This window comes from Pan paniscus, chromosome 3, assembly GCF_029289425.2.
Source record: "Pan paniscus chromosome 3, NHGRI_mPanPan1-v2.0_pri, whole genome shotgun sequence".
NCBI classification, from domain to species: Eukaryota; Metazoa; Chordata; class Mammalia; order Primates; family Hominidae; genus Pan; species Pan paniscus.
In genome coordinates this window covers 40,492,144-40,513,151 of record NC_073252.2, presented here as the reverse complement: position 1 = coordinate 40,513,151, position 21,008 = coordinate 40,492,144, and the positions used below count along the sequence as shown (strand labels likewise).

Sequence of the window (21,008 nt, the reverse complement as noted above, 5' to 3'; positions counted from 1 at the left end):
CTGGGGGAGTGCAGGTTAGATCAGAACAAAAGCGATTCAGGAAGGGGAGGAAGGAGGACCTCTGGGCCAACAGGAACGTCGGCCCGGAGCTCATTATGGTGTGGGCACCAGAAGGTGATCACACTGGGCGTGGAGCCGATTCTCCTTTTGTGACTGCACACGCCTGTGTCTCACTCTTGTCCCACTGTGCTCTGGCTCTGTCAGTGGTGTGTAGTGGACTGGAAAACTCTTCTGAGTGAAACCCAGCAGGACAATCTCTCTTGGTGCTTCTGGGCATCGAGAAGGAAATGAACTTTCCTAACCTAACTTCAAACAGATCCAACTCCTGCGCATCATCCTCGCTTCTTCTCTCTCAAACGCCATGTATTAGTCTACTTGGACTCCCACAACAAAATACCATAGACCAGGTGAATTAAAAACAGAAATTTATTTTCTCACAGTCCTGCCTCCGTGCCTAAGGACCAGCTCATCCAAGAATCAGCTGGAAGTCCAGACCAAGGTGTGGGCAGGGCTGGTTTCCCCCAAGGCCTTTCTTCTTGGCTTGCAGATGGCTGTCTTCTCCTTGTGTCCTTACAGGGTCTCCTCTGTGCATGTCTGGGTCCTAATCTCTTCTTCTCAGATCCCCATGAATAAGGACAGGCCTGGAGGGCAGGGCTCTGGCAATTTCCCTAAGAGATACAGAGTCCCAGAGTTCTGTTTGGTTTCTAGGTTGTGACCTTATTCCCCGATTGTACCCAAACCCGTTGTCTCCTCAGATGAAATTAGTCCCGCCCCAGTGACCTCACTTAACCTTAATTACCTCTTTAAAGACCATATCTCCAAATATGGTCACATTCTTCAGTACTGGGGGTTGGGACTTCAGCGTGTGAATTCTGTAGGATGCAATTCAACCTGGGACACCCCACATCCGAGCTGTGAATGAACCCCAGCAGTTCCACCTTCACAACATATCAGGAACCCAGCCGCCTCTCCCCACCTTCCCTACTGTCTTCCTGGTCTAAGCCATTGCTGACTGCCATCTGCACCAACCACACTTGCCTCCTAGCAGCCAACGGTGCCCCTGAATTCCCTTCTCCAGGTAAGAGCCAGACGGTCATTTTATTTCATTTCATCTATTTTTTATTTCTATTTTAATTTTTTTAATTTAATTTTTTTTTTTTTTGAGACGGAGTCTCACTCTGTCACCCAGGCTGGAGTGCAGTGGCACAATCTCAGCTTACTGCCTCCCAGGTTCAAGCGATTCTCCTGCCTCAGCCTCCCAAGTAGCTGGGATTACAGGTGCCTGCCACCATGCCTGGCTAATTTTTGTATTTTTAGTAGACACAGGGTTTCACCATGTTGGCCAAGCTGGTCACAAACTCCTGACCTCAGGCGATCCACCTGCCTCAGAGTCCCAAAGTGCTGGGATTACAGGCATGAGCCACCATGACCAGCCTATTTTTAAATAATTTATAAGCTGGGGGTCTCACTGTGTTGCCCAGGTTGGGGTGCAGCAGCTATTCACTGCACTCCCTCATTATCATTGTGCACTGTGGCCTCCAATTCCTGGGCTCAAGAGATCCTCCCATCTCAGCCTCCCAGATAGCTGGGACTACAAGTACATGCCACCAAGCCCAGCCAGGTGGTCATCTTAAAACACAAATCTGATTATGTCACCCCTCTGCCCAGTGGATTCTCTCCAGTGGATTCTCACCTTATTTGGAATAAAAGCCAAAATCCTTACTGGCAACTACAACGCCGTACGTGACGTCTCCCCCGACTTTCCTTCTCCAACACTCTCCCCCTCGCTCATGTAGCTCCAGCCGTGCTGGCCTCCTTGCATTCCACACGTACACTGCGCCCCTCCTTCTGTTCCCTCTGCCTGGAGCACCATTAGCATATCCTCCTGACTCCCCTTCTTCTTCCTGGGTTCTGCCCAGTGCCTCCTTATCAGAAGCCCTTCCCTGATGATGCTACATAGAGTAACATCCCAGCCCTCTCTCCATCTCTGGGATCCACCCTTCCTCGCACTTAGGACCAGCTGACCTGCATGTATGCATTGCACTTGGTAGTTATCGTCTGTCTCCCTACTAAAATTAAGTTCCACAAAAGTGGGGGCTTTGTCATGTTCTGTGCTGTTCTCCCAGATACAGAGAGGATATTAGAGGATATTTGTTGATGCATAAATGAGTAATATCTAGAATGAGAAATCTAAGGAATTAAGAAGTAAGGGAAAGGCCAGCTTTCAGACAAAGAATGGTGGGTATATTTCCTATGATTCATAAGCTTACCTGATTTTTTTAGCACTCATGGCCAGGGTGTTATTTACAGCCTTACATTGTCAGTCTACTGCTGTGTTATATTTTAACCTATGTCAAAGCAAAATTCCTTGAGAACATGGACCATAATTTTTCCCTTATACATAGTCCTAGCTCAAGGGAAACAACCACCAAGTCCAGTTAGCAGCATCTGCCACGGTTGCAGGGGGAGGGTGTGGAGGCATCTCCCCATGTCTCTGCTGACCTAATGCAACAGAAAGGACCTAAGGACACAGGAGGAGTCCTATGGCCCCGGTTCAAGTCCTAGGACCACCACTTACTAGTCATGTGAGTAGTAATTATTTCTCAGAGTCTCATTTTCTCATTTGTATAAAGGAAGATTATAATATTTTACCCAAAAGGGTTATTGTGAGGATTCAAGAGAAAGCAGATAAAGTACCAAGCACACACCTGGCACAAAGCAAGACTCTCAGTGAATGCCACTATGATTCCCCTTGCCAAACCACACAGGCTACGGTAGTCAGAAAGCACCCACTGGTAAAAAGAAACTCATAAAGTTGCCAACAGAAGAGCCAAGTTCATGAAGAGACATGAGTGGGTGATAAGAGACATGCAGTTTTCTGGGTCAGGAGAGCAGCTGATATATGATCCAGGGTATCCGGTATGTCCAAGTGAGCGATCTGGGGACTGTAGCGGGCTCTGATGTCTGTGCTTTGTCAGAGGGTGCATACTATTCTCCCTGAAATCCCCTGAGGGAATATATTTGAAAGCTATAAAACCGTACAGTGTGGTATAGGGTGAGTATCTCCTGGCTTCCTCCTGTTTCTGGGGTCTTTCTTTGCTGCGCAGAGGAGACCTCATCCATGGGAAATTTCTGTCCTCAACGGTAGCCCACTTGCTCCTTGGGACTTCTCAGACATTTTCCTTTGTTCTTGAGTTTCCGACCCCTTCTCATCCCAGGAGGTTCTCACCCCACTGGCTCTGCTTCCTCTTCTCATAGCAGACCCTGCAGTCACAATTGTGCAATATTTCCCTGCTCGTTGCAAACACTGTCTCTCTGCTAACACTGTAAGAGTTAGGCAAATGACAAGCATGGGAAAAAGCAGAAGGGGCACGCTCTGCTCTTCTGTTAACAGTAGCACGCTACTTCAAGGATGCTAATCATAGAGAAGGGGAGCTGGGAGATTCGGAGACAACACTGTGCAAACCCAGCTGATACCCTTCCCAGGCTATTCTGAGAGCTACCAGCCCCCAACCTCTCCCACAGCTTCTGCCCCCTTAGAAGCAGCATGGCCCCATGGCCCCAAGACCTCACTCATCTCCCGCTCCCGCATCCTCTGCCCTGTCCTGGAAAGTGGGCACTAAAGGGACATGTTAAAACTGAAAAGAGGCAAGGAGGTGCTTTCTCCCAGGCAGCAACGCGCTGCTCCATCTCCCACCCCACCTGCCCACCTGCCCTCAGCGTCTCTTCGGCTAGGCCTACTTAGCCGAGAGCAGCCCCGTGGGTATGAATGGCCTAGGCGCCTGCTTCTGGAAGCATGTTTGGAAGGAAGCAGGGAGGGTACTGAAAGGTAAAGCAGGAGAACTGGAAGATTTTATTCCCAAGTGATTTCCTCGAAGACACTTTTTAACTTTCTCCGTTTCTTCTTCTCACCTCACCATTGCCATTGACATAGGCTCTGTACGCCAAGGAGCTGAATGAGAGGAATCCAGGAGAGCCACAGAAAGGACAAGGGGAACCAGTGCAGGGGGGATGGACTCACATCCGCTGACCATGTAAAAGCCAGGCCAGAAGCTAGGCTCTTAGCCTAGCTAAGGCTAGGTTTTCTCAGTGCCTTTCCGAGCCGTATTGGAGCCTGAAAAAAAAAAAAAAAGAGAGAGAGAGAGAATATTGGCAATACTAATCCTGTTTTTTGTTGTTGTTGTTGTTGTTGTTATTGGTTTTTTGTTTGTTTGTTTATTTGTTTTGACAGAATTTCTCTCTGTTGCCCAGGCTGGAGTGCAATGGCATGATCTCAGCTCACTGCAACCTCCACCTCCCGGGTTCAAGAAATTCTCCTCCCTTAGCCTCCCAAGTAGCTGGGAAAACAAGCATGCATCACCACACCCAGCTAATTTTTATATTTTTAGTAGAGATGGGGTTTCACCATGTTGGCCAGGCGGGTCTCTAACTCCTGACCCCAGGCGATCCACCTGCCTCAGCCTCCCAAAGTGCTGGGATTACAGGCATGAGCCACCATGCCCAGCCACTAATCCTGTTTTTAAACTTTGGTATTTTTATTTATAATGAAATATTTTCATTAATTTTGATGTTTAGAAATATTGTATTAAGGCCAAGTATGGTGGCTTATGCTTGTAATCCCAACACTTTGAGAGGTCGAGGTGGGAGGATCACTTGAGAACAGGACTTCAAGACCAGCCTGGGCAACAAAATGAGACCCCCATCTCTACCAGAAAAAAAAAAAAAAAAAAAAGTTCTTTTAAATTAGCCGGGCATGGTGATGCGTACCTGCAGTCCCTCCTACGTGGGGGAGGCTGAGGCGGGAGGATCACTTGAGCCCAGGAGTTTAAAGCTGTAGTAAGCTATGATCACACCACTGCACTCTGGTCTGGGTGACAGATAGAGATCCTGTCTCAAAAAAAGTTATCTATATTCATTACTAATATTTTTGGCTCCCCCTTAAATGTGCACTGGAAGCAAGTGCCTCTCCTGCCTCACTCTGGTCCTGGCCCTGATGAGATTCAGCCCAGCTGATGGAACTGGTCAATTCACCTGGTTGATTTTTTTCAGAAAGAAAGAGTGAAAGCTCTAAAAATAATCTTTAAAAATCAAAGTCTATTTTTTAAATGTGCATTTCTACTAAAATAATTAAGAAAGGAGTGAAATTCTCAGCCACAAAAAGAAACCAAATTTAGACACAATTCGAATCCTTTATCTTCTGACAAAGCCAAGGTACTTCACCTTCTCAGCCACCAGGTGTCTCTGTAAACTCCCTGCAGGCCTCTGCACAGGGCACTGCAGATAACGTCATATGTGAAATCTGCTGTTTTTAACCAGCTCTAAAGAGACAGCACATACAAAGAAAAAAAAACAGTTTGAAATATAACAGCTTCAAATACCAAATTTACAGTGATCCGTCCATTTATCCAGGATTTCTGGCTAATAGCCAAGTGCTTATGATAATAAAATCTATTAACAGATTTAAGCTAAGAAATAGATTATTAGAGTCAAGTTGTCCTAATCAATACACTTTCTAGAATGTTCCTGCTTTATTGTTTTCTCGTATCTTATCTGGATTAATTTCTAAGGGAGTATAATTCTGCAAGATCAAAATAGAGTATTCCAGGAACTAACTCTTCCCCTGGTTTGGAGGACTGGATTTTACCCAATTCTTTAGGGTAGAGAATTTTTTGTTGTTTTTGTTTTTGTTGAGGCAGAGTCTCACTCTGTCGCTCAGGCTGGAGTGCAGTGGCGCGATCTCGGCTCACTGCAACCTCCACCTCCCGGGTTCAAGCGATTCTCCTGCTTCAGCCTCCCGAGTAGCCGGGACTGCAGGCGCACACCACCACGCCAGGCTAATTTTTTTTATTTTTTGTATTTTTAGTAGAGACAAGGTTTTACCATGTTGGCCAGGCTGGTTTTGAACTCCTGACCTCAAGTGATCCGTCCGCCTTGGCCTCCGAAAGTGCTGGGATTACAGGTGTGAGCCACCGTGCCCAGCCCTGGGTAGGGAATTTTGAAAACAATATTTAAACCTTTTGTTTATGTTTTAAAAAAATCAGTGCATGAAGTGCTATGGGAGGCCCAGAAAACAAAGTAGTGGGAAGGTTGTACTATTCTTTCAAAGTAAGTTTACCTCGGCTTGTTGTCATCCTTTCCCTTCACATCCTCACCTCACCCCTCAGAAGAAAATGTAACACTTCAGTGAACAGACCATTTCTTCTGAATTTAACATTTTTGTGAGTTAATTCTGCAAATAAGCACTTCGTTCAACACCATGGGGGACCATCGATCCTTCTTCCAAAGGTCCGGGAAAATGACTCTTGGGAGAGACCTCTGTGATGAGACTCCATGAGCTTCTCTAGCTCGTCTAAGATAGCATTTGTTCTTCATTTTAAAATTGCTACTCATAACAATCCCAATAGGAACATGGCTAATGTTCACAGTGAGGTGCTCACTACTTATTTTAGTACAGTCATTTCTCTGGGTTTCCACGGCAGGAAAACTCCAGCTTTTCTCTTAACTTCCTACGCAATTCCTCCTCATCTGCTTCTTCCCTCAATGTTGGATTTCTCAGGATTCAGTCCCAAGCCTTCTTCTCTTGGTCAAGGTAGAAGAAAATCTTAGCAGTTATAACGAAACCTCAAACTATAAGAAAAGAGAGAGTAATAGTGGGTTCCATGATGCCAAATTCATTGCATGTCCTGAAGAAGATTGCCAGCCACAGGCTCCATCCCTCATATCTAGGTAGCTGCATCCTTTCTATGAGTCATCTGGGCTTTAAATGGCCATCAGATCACAGGAGGTTTCGTTCAAATGCAGATTCTGAGTCAGGAGGCCTGACTGAGGCTGAGATTCTGCATCCCACGTGATATAGATGCTGCTGGCCCATGGACCACACTTTGAGTAGCAAGGTTTAGATGATCATATAATTATAATGAGATATTGATAAAACATACCTAAATTATCAATCACACCAACAGATCAAATCAATATATAATAATGGCTGAACTGGGATAGGGAAGCTGATTTTGAAAAATTTAAAGAATATATGCTTCTGGTTTCCAAAACTCAAAATCTATTTGAAGAGAAAAGGGACCTAAAAGTTCCATGAAATCAGAAACAAGATTCTGTTTTTTCAAAGGGCCCAACCTAAAGATTGTTTATGGCAGGGCGCGATGGCTCACGCCTGTAATCCCAGCACTTTGGGAGGCCGAGGCGGGCGGATCACCTGAGGTCAGGGGTTCGAGACCAGCCTCAACATGGAGAAACCCTGTCTCTACTAAAAATACAAAATTAACCAGGCATGGTGGTGCATGCCCGTAATCCCAGCTACTCAGGAGGCTGAGGCAGGAGAATTGCTTGAACCCGGGAGGCAGAGGCTGCCGTGAGCCGAGATTGCCCCACTGCACTCCAGCCTGGGCAACAGAGCAAGATTCTGTCTGAAAAAAAAAAAAAAAGCAATGTTATGTCATAATTTCTGTAATCTTTGTGATAACTAGTATGTTTTGCCAGTTTTTAAAGGCTTTTAAGGTATTTAAGATCCAATGGATTTGTGTTGTGATTTTAATTAAGCAAAAAACCAAAAAAACGAACTTAATTTAGGCATGCAATTAACACTTAAATGTTTGGGAAAAAATATTTTCTTAAAAGCATAAGTTTTACTTTATTAGTTATAAATATACTACACACATAGAGAAATGCTGACTGTTGACTAAAAGAATACTAATTGCTTCACAAACTTATGAGAAGGTCTTGCCGACCTTGTAGTATATCAAACGTGTCAAGTTCCTGCCAACGCAAGATTTCTGCAGTTCCTTTCTCCTAGAATGTGCTTCTCCAGCCTTTGCTTGCCTATTTGTGTGTCTGTGGGCTTAATGACTCTTTTATCTTGGATTGTGAATTATGTGACCATGGAAACAGTTTACCATGGTAATCTTTATACCTCTGCAAAGGTTGCTGGTATTATCCCATTTACAGAAGGCAGGCTTGGAGAGTTTTAAGTAGCATGTCCAAGTTGCAGTGCTGGGATAGAACCGAGGTCTTTCTTACTTGTGAGTCCATGAACATTATTGTGACACTGAGTTCAATAAACAGTGATCACTGATTGAATGCTGCTCAGGTCATCTGCTGTGTTCTGCAAACGCAAAGTCACAGAATCATGGGACCTCCCAGAGCTCTCCTTGAAAAGAACATTTGGGGCAAAACTTTAAACACTACTCCCTTGAAGAGCCAATCATAGAAAACACAATGAAAATATACATCTGTCATTTAGGCCTTAATATAAATTATGCCCCTTGCTCTTTACAAAAATCCATGGACTGATAAGAAAATGAAGGCTGTGCAAAGTGATATTTCCTAGCTTTTTGCATGGAAAGGCAGCATAGCATAGTTAGGAGTAGTGAAGAGTCCCTGAAAGGATTCTGGGTTCAGGCTGTCTGGGTTCAAATCATCGAATTGCCACGTTTTAGCTGGTGGCCTGGGGAAAGTTGTTTAAACTCTGTGTTCAGTTTACTCATCTCTAAAGGGGGCAGAACAAAGACTCTGCCATGAGGTTGTTCTGAGGATTGAATGAGGTGATACACATAAAAAGCTTACAACACTGTCAACATCTCTAAAAGTAGATAGCAAACATTTGCTTCATGTCTGATACTCTGTGACAGACGCTCAACTCATACTTGAACCCAGGACATTAGACTTGCATTTCTTTTCCACCGGATCAGACTATACTTCATCATCCATTTTGGCTAGAATGTGCTAACATTTTTGCCCTGCAGGCACGAGCTGCCCTCTGCGTAGCTCTCTTCCTCGTTTCCATGGCTGCATTTCTTTTTCCTGCGTAACTGAAAACCCCAACTGCAGAGGCAGGTTTATTTATAGCTGAAAAATTAGTGTTATTTAGCTTGAGCTTTTCTGCAACCATCAGTCCATTACTGTAAGAGCATCCACATTTACATTGCAACATCCTTCTGTTTTCCCAGTGCCCTGTAATTCTTAATTAGCTACTCAAAACAATGTTTATTGAATGTCTATAGAGAGAGAAACCTGATCCAGCGTTTTTACATCCGAAACCAGTATCTACCCAAAGCTCAGACTCTCACATACCAAGCACTTCCTAGATGGCTCTGCTTGGAGATTCCATAGCATTTCAGATGTGGCCAAAGTGGAACTCACTATCTTCCCCTGGCCTGCCATGGGTTCCTGGTTTTGATGAAGGAAGTCACCATTTCCCAGTCCCCCATGCCAGATACTGGGAGTTGTCCCAGATTCCCCTCACATACTACTACATCCCATCTGCTACCAGGTTCCATCAATCCTGTCTGCTAAACCCACGCCATCCCTCTCATCACCCCAAACCCCTACAAGGTAGTATTTCCTGGACTATTGAAAACCATCTTGGGGCTGGTCCTTCTTCCTTCAGTCTCCTTTTCCTCTAGTCCCCACTCACACTGCTGTTACTTCAATGTTTTGGACTCTGACCATGTTACACTCCCCTGCCTGTATGAAATCCTCCCATGTCCCCCATCACCCACAGGATGAAGGCCCTGCTCTAAATCATGGCATAGGAGACCCTTCAAACTCTCTGTCCCGCCTTCCTCACCAGGTGCATCGCCTGCCATCCCACATAGCTTTTTTTCTCTTTTCTTTTCTTTTTTTCCCCCCTATTTATTTATTTATTTAAGACGGAGTCTGGCTCTGTCGCCCAAGCTGGCATACAGTGGCACAATCTCAGCTCACTGCAACCTCCACTTCCCGGGTTCAAGTGATTCTCCTGCCTCATCCTCCTGAGTAGCTGGGATTACAGGCATGCATCACCACACCTGGCTAATTTTTGTATTTTCAGTAGAGACGGGGTTTCCCTATGTTGGCCAGGCTAGTCTCGAACTCCTGACCTCAGGAGATCCACCTGCCTCGGCCTCCCAAAGTGCTGGGATTACAGGCATGAGCCACTGCACCTGACTCTTTTTTTTTTTTTGACAGGGTCTTGCTTTGTCACCCACTGGAGTGCAATGGTGCAATCTCAGCTCATTGCAACCTCTGCCTCCTGGACTCAAGCGATCCTCCCACCTCGGCCTCCAGAGAGCTAGGACCACAGGCACCGCCACCACATCCAGCTACTTTTTTTTTTATTTTTAGTGGAGACAGGGATTTCACCATGTTGCCCGGGCTAGTCCCGAACTCCTAAGCTCAAGCGATTTGCCCACATCAGCCTCCCACAGTGCTGGGATTATAAGCGTGAGCCACTGCACCCTGCCAACTATTCCTTAAAGGCGTGACTCGCTGCCAAATGAGAGGTCTGAACCAGAAGTTCAGAGAAGGGAAAGAAGGTTGCGCCTCCAGGGTGGACTGATCCATAGGAGGCAGAGACCAAAAACGAGGCTCTCACTTGACGGACTGGACCAGCAAGATGGAGTGCATGGTGGAGGCGTAGGGCTGCATCTTGGTAGAAAAAAAGGCTTTGGGATTTGGGACTGGAGTTTCGGTTCTGTCATTTATTAGTGAGAGATCTCAGGCATTTTTAAAAAATCTTCTTTGCACCTCAGTTTCCTCATGGGTGAAAGGAATAATATTATCTACCCCACTGGGCTCCACATATCATTCAGACCACAAGCATCTGTGGAGTCTACTTATACTAAGCCCTTTTGATAAGCCCTGGAGTACAAGATGAAAAGAGAAGGGCCTGCCCTCAAGAGCTGCCAGAGAAGGAGGGGCAGTCACTGTTGGTCCCTCTCTTCATTTACCTTCCAGGGGTCTGTCTTTTTGTTTGTTTGTTTGTTTTGTTTTGTTTTTTGTGTGTGTGAGAGATGGAGTCTCACTCTGTCATCCAGGCTGGAGTGCAGTGGCACGATCTCGGCTCACTGCAAGCTTCGCCTCCTGGATTCAAGCAATTCTACTGCCTCAGCCTCCGGAGTAGCTGGGACTGGAACTACAGGCGCCCGCCACCAAGCCCGGCTAATTTCTTTCTTTCTTTTTTTTTTTTTTTTTTTTAATTTTTAGTAGAGACAGGGGTTTCACCGTGTTAGCCAGGATGGTCTCGATCTCCTGACCTGGTAATCTGCCCGCCTCGGCCTCCCAAAGGGCTGGGATTACAGACAGGCGTGAGCCACCGTGCCCGGCCCAGGGGTCTGTCATTTTAAAGCAGCAGTGGTCAGAACCATGAGCCACATACATGGAATGCAGGACATTGGTTCAGAAGTTTGAAGACAGAACAAGCTCTTCACCATCCACAACGGAAGGTTCCTGCCTTCCTGTCCCGCGTTCTGTGAGGAAATGCGTCTGTCCCTCTGGAGCTCCTGATTTTCAAGGCTTCTCCCCTGAGCTTTGATGAAGTCTGGGGGAGCCAGCGTCAAAAGCAGCACACTCTAGTCACCTGCGATCGTTACCCAAAGAGCCTGCTGTTGACCTCAAGTCACTTCATTTTTTTAATTGCAAAAGACAACCACTAGGGGGCCTAGGAGCGAGACGCTGAGCTCCGATTCCATTTATCAGGCAAATAGCCTTTCCTTCTTGCTGAAAAACGCAGTCAAGGTCAACAAAACACACACCGTGGGCTGAGAACAATACCTTCTGCACCTTCTGCAAACGCTTAGTGAAGAACGCATCTCCCTTGAGGCTAAAAAATATTCTTAACTCAGCCCATCCTCCACAGCCCATCAGGCTGGGCCAAGCGTTTCTTAGCCCTGATTCCATTTTTCAGTGTTTCCTTCTGATTAAAAGCCCTTTGGCACAGCAGGATTGTCTATAATAATGGTAAATGACTCACATGATGATGAGGCAATCTTTTCACATCCTGAGCTACAATCCATCTTGTAAAGCCTTGCAACGGCCTGAATTACAGCCCTGGATTCTCAGCAGAGGCACAGAGTGGGGGTTTTTGCTTGATTCTCTCTCCCCTCTCAGTTTCCCACACCTTATGCAGAGGCTTGAATGTCTAATGTACTGTACCTACCTATAGCAATCCTCATTAAAATCAATCACTCATTTGAAAAAAAAAAAAAAGCAAGCAAGAAAAAGGAAGGAAGGAAGAAAGAAAAGAAAAGAAAAGATGGAGGAAAAAAGAAAGAAAAAAAATGATCAGGCCCCTAGGGGCCTCTGAGGCCACAGTAACTCAAGTCCCCATGACCAAAACTGGGTGGCAAAGCTTATTTTTCCTTAGCAGGAGCCTGCTTTTGCAAAGGTTCGTCTCTTACATTTTCTTTCAGACACTCACGCACACTCCAGCAACAATGGAAATGAACATAATTTCCCAAGCAGGTTGCCTAGAAACCACTCCTGTGTTTCTGAAACTAATTTAAACATGAAAATTCAGCTCCTGACTCATGCCAGGAATGCACGTCATAATTTTCTCAGTATTTTACTTTCTTTTTCTTTCACATTACAAAATAATGCATGCTTATTGCAGAAAAAAGTGAAAAGAATATGAAAATACAGAGGTTCAGAAAATGAAGAATCTCCTGTAATCTCACTATCAGAGGCAACTTCTGTTGTCATTTGGGAATATTTTCTTCTAGGCTTTTTATTTTTCTATGCATTTTTAACATCATGGAGATTAACACAGATTTTACATCGAGATTAATACTGAATTTAATTAGCATATTGTCAGTATTTCTCCATCTGGTGAAATTTTCAGAAACTTGATTTTTAAAAGACTGCATTATATTACAGTTCATTTCCCCAATATTAACCATTCTCTAAATGCTAGATGTTTAGGTTATTTCTAATTTTTCACCATTATAATGTCACAATGATCAACTTAATACAAAATATTATATCTTTATTTCTCCAGGATAACATCATAAAAGGAGTTTCAAAGAGGATAAACATTTCAAAACTTTTTAAATATTGAACAAATACATGTTTATGTTTTTTTATTAAACAGTACATTAAAAACAAATTTCCTTCTCCACTCTCTACAGGTAGCCCCTGTTTCTGTGAATACACAGCACATGTGTATGATTTGTCTATTTGACACTGTACATTGTTCTATCACTTGCTTATTTGACTTATTGTATCTCAGACATCTTTCCATATCAATTCAAATTGATCCATTCTTTTTAGAATTTGCAGAATATTCCACTAGATGATGTATTATCACTTATTTGCCCTAGACAAAACTTCTTAATGCACTGGATACATATGCAGTGAGCTGGGGTCCCTAGCAATGGGTCTGAATCTATACTGTTCCATCCACACCACACCTTTACTGGGAGGGAACAGATGATGGCAAAGGTAACTGCCTTATCTGGCTGGAATTAGTATTATATTCTAACCCAGAGGTCTCCAAACTTTTCTGATCTCTCCATTTACTGATTCAAATTTTGAGCATGCTCCCCTATTTATGTATTTTTTAAATTTATAGATTACATACATATATATGACTTTATAAAATAGAGTCACGTGCTACAAAACATTTCAGTCAACGCGAAGTGGCCACATATACTGTGATCCCATATACTGTGTAACCATTGTGTTATAACTGCCTACAATATTCAGTAAGATCACATACTGTACAAGTTGATAGCCTAGGAGCAAAGGCTATGCCATTTAGGTTTGCATAAGTACACTTTATGATGTCCACATGATGATGAAATCACCTAACAATGCATTTCTCACAAAATGTCCACATCGTTAAGTGACATGACTAAATTATTGTTCATCTCACAGGACAGACACCAAAAAGGATATCTTAGTGAATATCCATTTTGAATTAAAGATGAAATAAATATATTAAATTATTTATTTATATAATAACAATTGCATACAATATAATAAAAGAATTTTGCTCTTTTTGACAAGCACAATGTGACTGAATATGCTTCATTATATTTTAAAATATTGGTTTAACATCTTGTATTACAGTTACTCTGGGGTCTGATTTTAAATTCAGCATATTTTAATTGTCAGTGTAAGGTTGTCGTCGCAGGAAGAGACTCCTCACAAATATACATAGATCTAAACAAAGAAGAGTATTGTTCACCAATCTTACAATCTCACCAACCAAAAATGCAGTATTTTGGAAATTCACCTTCACTTACAGTATTCAGTTTATCTTTGATTTGTGGTTACTTTGTAGAAATCTTTTAAAGCTAAGTATCCATTTTATGCACTTTAGCTTAATTAAAATTAAATAATATGTTCCCTGAATCCACTTACCCAGGCCCATGTCCAAAAGCGGACTCTCAATCTCCCACTTCAAATCTGCATTTCCCTCCACTTCATCCCAGTTACTGACAACTCCAGGCTCCAGTTGCTCGGGCCAGAAAACTTGGGGCTCTCCGTTGCCCCTTCCCTTTCTCTCAACTCCACATGGAATTAATCAAAAAATCCTAATAGCTGTACCTTCAAGACATATCCAGAACCCGAATGCCCCCTGTCCCTTTTCCTATCACTGTCCTGGTCTAAGCCACCATCTTCTCTCACCTGAAATACCAAAATGACAGCCTGACCATGTGGCCGGTTCCTGCCCTTCCCCTCCATGGTCTGTGCATCACAGCAGCATGTGTGTGTCCTTTAAGAGTTGTATTCTTTTTAATTATTTTTTATTAGGAAAAGATTTAAACTTACAGAAAGTTACAAGAATAAAAATACTACAAAAAATAGCCTGTTCCCTTACACCATAGCCACCTATAGTTAGCATTTTGCATGTCTTTTATCTACCTACCCAGCTCTCTCTCTCTCTCTCCTCTCTAAATACTAATATTTCACGGCCCTTTACTCCTAAACATTTCAGTGTGTATTTCTTAAGAATATTCTCTTCCATAACCATAGTCCAGTTACAAACCTCAGTAAATGTAACATTGATAAGGCCAGGTGTAGTGGCTCATGCCTGTACTCCCAGCACTTTGGGAGGCCAAGGCGGGTGGATCACTTGAGGTCAGGAGTTCGAGACCAGCCTGGCCAGCAGGGTGAAATCCCCTCTCTTTTAAAAATACAAAAATTAGCTGGGCGTGGTGGCACATGCCTATAATCCTAGCTACTCGGGAGGCTGAGGCAAGAGAATCGCTTGAATCCAGGAGGTGGAGGTTGGAGTGAGCGGTGATCGTGCCACTGCACTCTAGCCTAGGCAACAGAGAGAGACTCTATATTAAAAAAAAAAAAAAAATTGATATAGTAATTTTATCTAGCCTACCGTCTGTTTTCTCGTTTTCTGGTTGACCCAATGATGTCTTATATATCATTTTTTCCCTTTTAGTATAGAATACAGTCTAAGATCAGGGTTACATACCGTATTTAGCTGCCGCAACTGTTGTCTACTTTAATTTGGAAGATTTTACACTGCCTTTCTTTGTCTTTTACAATACTATCATTTTTGGAGAATACTAGTCCCCTCTTTTCTATTTTTAAATAGAATTTTCTCATTTGGGTTTTTTTGATGTTTCCCATCATTAAATTCAGGTTATGCATTCCTGGACAGAACATTAAATAAGTGATACTGTGTCCTTTTTGGAGCATCACATCTGGAAGCACACAAGGTCCATCTGCCCCTTATTGGTGACATAAATTTTGATCACCCAATCAACGTGTTGTTTGACTTCTCCACTGTAGAATTACTATTTTTTCTCTTGTAACCAATAAGCAATCTGTGAATAGGTACTTTAAAAATCATGCAAATATCCTGCTCCTCATCAGAATTTCCACTTAAATTTAGCAACTATTAATGATCCTTGCCTGAGGCAGTTTTCACTTGGATGGTGGCAAATGATGATTTTCTAACTCCAGCTCACCCTGCACATTTACCAGTTAGCACTTTGCAGGATTCTACTGTAAGCAAGATCCCCCCACCTCTCCTTATCTACTTATTATCAGTATGCACATGTAGATTTCCATTTTTCTTCCCCTGCCCCTTTTTTTTTGAGACAGAGTCTCCCTCTGTCACCTAGGCTGGAGTGCAGTGGCACAATCACAGCTCACTGCAGCCTCGACCTCCCAGGCTCAAGTGGTCCTCCCACCTCAGCCCCCCAAGTAGCTGGGACTACAAGCATGAGCCACAACACCTGGCTAATTTCTTAAATTTTTTGTAGAGATGGGGTCTAGTGATATAGCCTAGGCTGGGGATTCCTATTTTTCAATAGTTCACATCCCATTGCTGTCCTTAATTACTTTGGTGCTCAAATTGTGTCCGATTTGGCCAGGGGTAGCCCCTTCACACTGGCTCCTGTGTCCTTGCTTTAAAATCAGATCACGTAACTTTCTGGATCCCTTCTCCTTTGATTCAGGCTTGGTCTGCCTGAAGCTGAAAGTCATCCTAGGAAGAGGGAAGAAGGTACCCCAGATGCTGCAACCAGGCGTACCTGTCCTCCTCGTCACAAGGCCAGTCTCCAGGGAGTCTCTGTCAAAACAGGAGCAAGGCTCAGCTTGGGATGGAGACGTGCCACCCAGTGCCCCATTTCCTAGTTGGATGTTTGATTTGTCCTCTTCCTGCCACCACCCTGCTCAGCCACTGTATCACACAGAACTAGAAAAGTCACATCTTGTAGCCATGGTGACCAACTAGCACACAGGTTCGCTCTCTGGCCGCAAGAAGCAGACAAGGTAGCTTTTCTGTTTGCAGTTTAGCTCTTTATTAAGGCCCAGATGCTAGGGTTTGCTGGCTATCTGTAAGGAATTGAGCAATTGCAGGTTATGTTTTTCTTTCTTGGGTGTGGTTGGGGGTGTTTTTTCAAACATAGTGTGTCTTAGCAACTGAAAGGAATTGTAAGAGGGCTCCTTTGGTCTGTGGCTAATCCAGGTGCCTTTGGGATCCCCATTTCCTCAAGATTAGTGTGCTCACAGCTGATACCCTCTTTATCAACTGGCTCCATATGCTTCCTGTCCCCGCAGTTTGAGACGGGCGAAGGCAGCCGCTACTGCTCGGTATAAACAGAGACTTCACAACTGTGAGGGTCTTTGTCGGTTCCTTCAGACCTTCTGCTTCCAAAGCTCAATAGGAACATAAAGTGGATCTCCCAGCCAAAGACTTCACTTCTAGCCAAAAGGAAGGAGTTTTGCAAGGTTAAAAGGATAACTGGGGGCCAGAAATTGGTTATCTATATTCCTTTTTTTTTTTTTTTTTTTTGAGATGGAGTTTCACTCTTGTTGCCCAGGCTGGAGTGAAGTGGTGCAATCTCAGCTAACTGCAACCTCCAGATTTAAGCAATTCTCCTGCCTCAGCCTCCCGAGTAGCTGGGACTACAGGTGCCCGCCACCACACCCTCCTAATTTTTTTGTATTTTTAGTAGAGATGGGGTTTCACCGTGTTAGCCAGGATGGTCTCTATCTCCTGACCTTGTAATCCACCCCCGCCCGGCCTCCCAAAGTGCTGGGATTACAGGCATGAGCCACCTCGCCCAGCCAGTTATGTGTATTCTTAATTATTCACAACATTAAATGTTCACGATTGAAAGGAAGAAAAAATACATTCATTGTCTATTTAACTGCCTGATGCCATGACAAGTATATATAGTCATCATTGTAGAGCAGGAACTAACCTCATCTGAGAGAAACTGAGCTCTGGAATGTTAGGTAACTCTCTCAAGGCCATGACAGTGGCGAGAGGCAGAGCCAGACTACAATCTCCGCGTCCCGGCCGAGGCTTAGAGTATTAGCCGTTGTTCCAGCAGCATCTCCTCGATGACAGGAGGGAAATGCTAGAGCTTCTTTTTAGTTCTGGGATCTGATCCTTCTTGGGTCTGAACATCTTTCACAACGCCAGCCATTGGCTTATAGAGGAGATTGCTGATTGTCTCCAAAATCCATTCTCTAATTCTTCAGTAATAAAATGTCAAATGTTACCAAGGCCCATGGTTGCTCTGCCTCATTCCCCAGTATACCTGACAGTGAACTCATGTCTGAGGACTGGTCAGCAGGATGTAAGGGAGAGTGGTGAGCACTTCTCTTTCTTTTCTTTTTTCTTTTTTTTTCTTTTTGAGACAGAGTCTCGCTTTGTTGCTGGGGACTGGAGTGCAGTGGTGCCATCTCAGCTCACTGCAACCTCCGTCTTCCAGGTTCAAGTGATTCTCCTGCCTCAGCCTCCTGAGTAGCTGGGACTGCAGGTATGTGTTACCATGCCTGGCTAATTTTTGTATTTTTAGTACAGATGGGGTTTCACTGTGTTGTCCAGGCTGGTCTCGAACTCCTGACCTCTGGTGATCCTCCCACTTTGGCCTCCGAAAGTGCTGAGATTACAGGCATGTGACACCACACCTGGCCAGTGAGCACTTTAAAGAACTAGAATGTACCCTTCTCTGTTCCTTTCCTCCTGACCAGTGACTGAAACGCTGAACCAAGCTTGGAGCTGGAGCAGCCATTTTGGGCCATGAGGTAGAAGCCATGTGTTGAAGAGAATGGAACAAGATGGAAGAAACCTGGTGATCAGGGAGCCGCCATAACAGTCTTGGGTTGTCTCTGTTTACATGAGAGGTAAATAAATTATTATTATTTATTATTATTATTATTTTTGAGATGCAGTATCGCTCTGTCACCCAGGCTGGAGTGCAGTGGCACGATCTCAGCTCACTACAACCTCCACCTAAGCAATTCGCTTGCCTCAGCCTCCCGAGTAGCTGGGACTATGGGTACCTGCCACCAGGCCTGGCTAATTTTTGTATTTTTGGTAGAGATGGGCTTTCACCATGTTGACTAGGCTGGTCTTGAACTCCTGGCCTCAAGTGATCCACCCACCTTGGCCTCCCAATGTGCTGGGATTGCAGGCATGAGCCATCGCACCCAGCCTTTATTATATCCAGTGATTTAACAAAAACCACTTATATTTGGGGTTTTCAGTTATAAGTATTATGTTCGAACACAGAAAGTGAAACTATTTGAAAGTTTCTTGTAGAATTGGCTGGGAAGAAAGGCAATTCATTCCCTTTGAAGGATTTCATTCCCGGGATGTGGCTGCCTGCTTAAAGAGCAGGTTCCATTCTGTAGAGGAAGCTTGGGAGACAAGGAAAGACCCTCATTTCAAAAATATAGCCACTTCACTTCCTGCTGACTTGAGTTTTTGTTTTGTTAAACTGGTTTCTCTTTTAAAACAAATGTCCCCTCAGTAAGCTAAGCTCATTGATTGTTCACACCTGAGAACCAGAGCATCCTCTGCTGATTAGTAAGGAGTTTGGGGGAAGGGGAGTTGCGACTAGGCTGCAGGAGGAAGTGACACTTGGGGGAGGATAGGCCAAGGTGGTGGGATTGATTGAAAGTCCCTGAAAGCAGGGAAACAAAGAAGTGGGAGAAGGGCCAGACAGGGTCGCGCTCACGCTCTAAATCGCACTGGCTCGGCTTTGACTTGCTCTCAAGACACTGGGAACAGCGCATGACCACCAGAGGGCAGCAGCGCAAGATGAAATTAACAGGGACTCTTCACAGGGCCCCTGGCTTCAGGTCCCAGGGAGAGCCAGCCTTCCCATCCAACCTGGATCTGCCTGGTTTTCTTTGTCCAAAGTCAACCAGGGTGGAAGACTTCAACCAAAGTGGGCAGGGCCCACTTTCATACACATTCCTACAGGGATTCCTGGTGATGGTCGTTCCCCCTCTCTAGTCCACTGATGCCATCTCTATCACACATTTAACATTGTATTAATATAGTCTTTAATGTGGGTTATATATGCTTTTTACCTAGCCATGCCCTAAGCAATCAGACCTGTGAAATGATGATTTTGGTGTGCTGGTGTGTGTATGTTATAATTATTACATTAGAATATCTATATCACCAGAAAATCATCTATCACCTATAGGATGTATATCACACTTGGAAAAACATTGCATTACTTCATTAAATTCCCCCCAATGACCCAATGAAGAAAGTGATATTATTCTCCCCATTTTCTAGATGAGGAAACTGAGGCTCAGAGAGGTTAAATATCTTCCTCAAGAATTTTCGCCAGAGCTGGGATTTGAACCAAGGTCTGCTTGACTTAGAAAGCAGTGGTCCTTGCTTTCTCCCGAGGAGAAGGGAGCAGAGATACCTAAAGATGCCTGACTCCCAATCCCATCGGAACATGCCCCCCGCGGGCTCACTTCCTCTCTTCTTTGTCTTCATTTTCTAAGAATGTCTTCTTTCCACTAAAACGAAACACTCCAGAATGCATTCTGCATGAATAAAGACTGCCAACTCCATGGCAGAAATAACATTCCTTTTGGGAATATTTATCACTTCTAAAATGATGATAAAGAAATTCAACAGTTTGTATTTCTGGACGAACTAGGGGAGAAGAGGAAATAAAGTATCTACAGAGTATCACAACACACCTACAGGAAGCTGAGCAAAGTAGGCTAATCACACTGGGCCCGGAGGACGGCTGGTAACAGAAACCTCGACGTTTATCTGAAGTGACTGCTCATCCCCGGGCACCACGGTGACAGGTGTGATAGAAAGATAAAACCCTAGACTCTGCTGCTCACCTGCTGTGGGGCCTTGGTCAAGCCACTTCTCTCTGAGCTTCAATTGCCCCATCTGTAAGAGGATAACAATTCCGGCCTCAGGGGGTCATCATAGCAACAAATGAGGAACCTGTAAATTAGTGCGAAAACACCCCACTTACTACTACTGTTTTTAAATGATTGTGAGAGTAAAAAGGGCCTTGGTGTTCAGAACCCAATCAGCTTAGAGTGAATTGTAGCACTTGGCAAATACTGCCTTTTCTGCTTGGAAACTTCACTTAAAAAGAAAAAAAAAAAATGAGGTCAAAGAGCGATTCCTAAAGCAAAAGGAAATTGCTAAACTTTAGACTATTCCTGACCCCAAAGTCCTCCTTCAGACCATGTTTCCCCTTTTTCACTCATATCTAGCCCAACATGCATAAATCCTTGCTTCTACCAGAGGGCCACACAGAGGAATGGACAGACAGAAAGAGTCTTTGCCCAATTAGTTTCACTTCCTCCCTGGCACCCCGTGGTCACAGCCCTGGAGAATTGTTTTCTGCGGCGCTGAGGGCTACATTTTCGTTTTAACCAGCGCAAGGTAGGCAAGAGGCTTAAGTCAGAGAGCTTGATGATGTAATGAATTTGCCAGCTGCCAACGACACTAGGACCTCATCACATTTCTTTGTTTT

The 21,008-nt window shown here is 44.2% G+C and overlaps 1 long non-coding RNA gene across 1 annotated transcript; it reads right to left on the bottom strand.

Moving 5' to 3' along the window:
- Nucleotides 1–408: 408 nt before the first annotated feature.
- LOC103783957 (uncharacterized) lies at nt 409–12,350 on the bottom strand. The gene is made up of 3 exons (XR_609533.4): nt 11,744–12,350; nt 3,913–4,114; nt 409–668 (listed from the first exon to the last, which is right to left on the bottom strand). It is a non-coding gene; the product is annotated as an uncharacterized LOC103783957 (long non-coding RNA).
- Nucleotides 12,351–21,008: the final 8,658 nt, after the last annotated feature.